This window comes from Euleptes europaea, chromosome 6 (assembly GCF_029931775.1).
Source record: "Euleptes europaea isolate rEulEur1 chromosome 6, rEulEur1.hap1, whole genome shotgun sequence".
NCBI lineage: Eukaryota > Metazoa > Chordata > Lepidosauria > Squamata > Sphaerodactylidae > Euleptes > Euleptes europaea.
The window spans coordinates 101,116,090-101,120,291 of NC_079317.1; positions in this window are offsets into that span (position 1 = coordinate 101,116,090).

Consider the following 4,202-nt stretch of genomic DNA (forward strand, 5'->3'; position numbering starts at 1 on the left):
CCAACCATATGCAGATAGCATGTTTCTGTCTTAACTCTGATGCTTCTGCTACCTGCTGTGGGCAAAAGGAGGGGGCCTGGGAGGAAGACAAAGTGCCTTTTTTCCTCCAGATGTGGTTATGTGCGTCACTTCTCAGTTGCTTGAAGTTTGCTTTACTAATCTCTCCCTGTCGTTCGGGGTACTAGAACTGCTCACTGGCCTTTCTCAACCAGGATATTTCACATTTCCGGGTCCTACTTAGCCATAAAAACTATAGTCCCTGCTTGTCTCCCCAGCAAAGACTAAAGCCCACTAAAGCCCATCAAAATGCAGGAAACTTGTCATAAATGAAGAGAAAGTGATATGCTGTTTGCATTAAGAAAGGCTTTAGGATAGTTTGCACACAGGCAGAGATAACATCCACAGAACCTATTGCTTCTCTTGGAAAGCAGAACGGGTCCTATCATGGAATTGATACTGAACGCTCAGAACTAGAAAAGGTTGTGAACAAAGGCAACCCTCAAGCATTGATTCGAGTAGCTTATCACGTGCTGTGAACCATCATACAACCGGAAATTCAGCTGCTTTCACCAGCATAAAAATATGGAGGTGGAGATTCTACACCCACTGAAGTTTTGTCTATGTCGTTATAACATGTATTTATTTATTCACGAAAAATATTTATATTTATTTACTCATTTAAAATATTTATACGATACTTTTCCAGATATGTGAGGCAGCTTAAAACAATAGCAGAGCAATCCTATGCAGTTATGCCAGTCTAAAGACTCAGCTGCATTTTATTGAATCTTGGGCCATTTATGCATGGCCGTTTTCTTGCGAGCACCCCACAGAGCTTTGCTTTGATTATTCTTGCATTTTCCAACTGTCAGAAGTCGCCTTGCTCTCCCTGTGTGTTTCCACACATTTTCCCCGCGTTTTCTGGATGCTGGCCAAACACGAATCCAGAAGATGCCGGCAAAATATGCGGAAATGTGTGGGGAGATCAAAGCGACTGCGGACAGTCAGAAAATGCAAGCATGATCAAAGCAAAGCCCCGAAGTAGTTGGCAGGGTGACCGCAAGGGAACAGCCAGGCATAAAAGGCCATCGAGTTGGAAGGGGCCATAGAGGCCACCTAGTCCAATCCCCGGGTCAATGCAAGATCAGCCTAAAGCATCCCTAACAAGTGTTTGTCCAGCTGCTGCTTGAAGACTGCCAGTGAGGGGGGGGCCTCAGCACCTCCCTAGGCAGCTGATTCCATTGCTAAACTACTCTTACAGCCCATTCCTAAAAATTTGGGCTGAAAGTCTTTAGGAGGCGGCGTGACCCCGCCGCCAGCGTAAGTGCGTGTAAAACTGTGATTACATGCACTTACGCTGGCGGCGAGGCCAGTCCCGCCTCGCCCCTCTGCTGGTGTGGCCTCTCCGTGGTGCAGGCACCGGTGTTATGGGGGTGTTATGGGGGTGGGCTGGGGGGAGGAGCCGCTAGTTAGGTGGCTTCCTATCCCGTTTCTGCCAGTTATGCCGGCGCCGGGAACAGCAGTGATGCGCCTGCTTTTTTTTTTTTAAATATATTTTTATTATTTTTCAATAATAACCAACATTAGATTTAGACATACACCCTCTATATCGATAAATATAATCATTAAAATTCATAAAATTGTTAGATGTATGTCTTCAAAATACAATCAAAAACATTTGACTTCCCCACTGTCTTCCTCCCTCTCTAAAATAGCCAAGATCTCCTTTGCATCCATGCATTCTAATTCATCTATAAGTCACCCTATTATATTTGTACTTTCCCCTTATCCAATATATTCAATATTAATAATACCAAGGAGAGAAAAAGAAAGAAATGAAAAAAAAAGGATATATATATATATATAAAAAAAAGAGAATTCCTATTTCCCTCCCTATATTCATCTCAAAATACATGTGTAAATCTAAAAAGGAAGAAAAGAGAAAAGGGGATTAAAGGGAAAAAATCATCTTATATAAAATCAATGATTATAGTATTTTCCCTCTACCCTCCACCTTTCCCATGTTAAGAATCAGATTGGTGTTCTTCCTGCTTTCTCAGCCTTTCTTCTTATTTTTCTTCTTCTGTCGGGAGTTTCTGTCGCTGATCACTTTTTTGCTTGAAGTGATCTCCTGTCTGGAACAGTCACTACTCTGTGTTTCGTGAGCTATAGAATCTTCTTCTTGTATTCCAACAATCTGAGTTGATAGCTCACTGTTTCTTGTCAAAAAAAAATCCACGTCTGCCAATGAGTTGATAGTATGTCTAGTTTGTTTATAGGTAAAAGTAAGACCTTGTGGTAGCAACCAGCTATATTTCATTCCTTTATTTCTGAGTAATTCAGTAAAATCTTTGTATACAGCCCTCTTTTCCATCAAGTGACGTGGAATGTCTTTGAGAATTATCAATGGTATATTACCAAATCTCAGTGGATTCTCCAGTTGAAATTTTACAAAGATATTTTTCATCCTGATGTCAAAGAAAGAGATCAAAATTTGGTGATGCGCCTGCTTTGAGCAGGCGCAGCCTTGCTGTTTTCAAGGCGCCGCTGCCGACTCCACACAACTGAATTACAAGGCTCGTTTATTTAGGGATGCCAGCCTCCAGGTAGGACCTGGAGATCCCCCAGAATTACAGTTCAACTCTAGACTACAAGAGATCAGTTCCCCTGGAGAAAAGGGATGCTTTGGAGGGTGGACTCTATGGCATTGTACCCCGATGAGGTCCCTGTCCTCCCCAGGCTCCACTTCCAAATCTCCAGGAGTTTCCCAACCTGGATCTGGCAATCCTACCGCCTCCATCCCCCACCAGTGGCCAGGTTAGACCTGGCAACTCTATTTCTTATCCTCCCCCCACACACACACACACAGTAAAGTATCTAGGCATCTGTTTTTTTCTGTTCAAATACCCACTTGTAAAATATTGTAAACAAAGTACTATATGGGCTAAGCATTCCCAACAGGGCCATTCCACAGTTAAGGGAGGAAATTCCTCCTAGAGCAGTGGTTCCCAACCTTTTTTTGACCAGGGACCACTAGGACTTTTTTGTTCGGTGCAGGGACCCCGAGGTTCGAAATAAAAATTCAGAGAATTTGAAAATAAACTTTAATCATAACTGTTAGTTAAACTTTAAGCTTAGAATAATACTTGAATATATATTTTTATAATAGCGAACTTTTAATTGAAAATATTAATTTATTATGGGTTTATAACTTTGTTTCGCGGACCTTAATTTAGTTCTCGCGGACCCCTGGTTGGGAACCAGTGTCCTAGAGGGTCCTCATTAACCATTCTTTATTAAGTAAGCAGTTTCAGCTTGGTATCTGCCAGGGTACCAAACTGCCTCCCCGAGGAATAATACTTATGTGGTTGTCACATCCAAATAGTCCCTGCCTGACAGAAATAACTGCCTTTGTTTCAATAAATAGCCTCCCACTTCCTGGGTCTGTCTGTCTTTTTGGTCCCTTCTATATTTATTCTCTTGTTATCTCTGCCTGCGGTCTCCGTTCGAGGTAAGAAAGTTTTCTGCTCTCTGGCAGGAAATTTGCAGGCAACACTGCTGGAGCGGTTTGCCTTTGCGCAGAACTGTGCAGAACTTACTTGAGGCTCATGTGCACAGTAGTAGAGTCTCTCATCAGGAGGGCAAGTCTGCAAATGCAAGCAGGAAAATCAAAAATGTTATCAGCCCCAAGCCATGTGTGGCGCATAGGTCGCTGCAGCAACTGATGCACCAGCTGGGGTAGCGTAATCTTGATAATATCCTAAACCCCGTTGTTAAGCGTCTTGAAAGGTCACCAAGGCATTGCCGCTGACGTCCTTTTCAAGCTATTGTTGCTTAGAAGCAAGCAAAGCTTCCACCCCTCAGAGTCATTCTCATAGAAGATAAGACTCAGACAGTGGAGGATCATAAAACCATCTTGATAGCTGGAGATGCTGAAAGATCATATTTAATTTACCAGGCCTAATCTTATTCATCCGTCTGTATAACCCAGACGCCTCAGAGCCATGCTCATGCAATGTGCCATTTAGGAGGTGCTTCCTGTGTGGTTCCAAGACACAGAAGGTGGTGAGGCTTAGGCCCACAGATGGCTCATGTGTAGGGTTGCCAACTTCCAGGTGGTGGCATAGTAGGGTTGCCAGGTGCCCGGTGGTGGCAGGCAAACCCTCGGCAACTGCCCGCCGACCACCTGAAGGTTGGGGGGC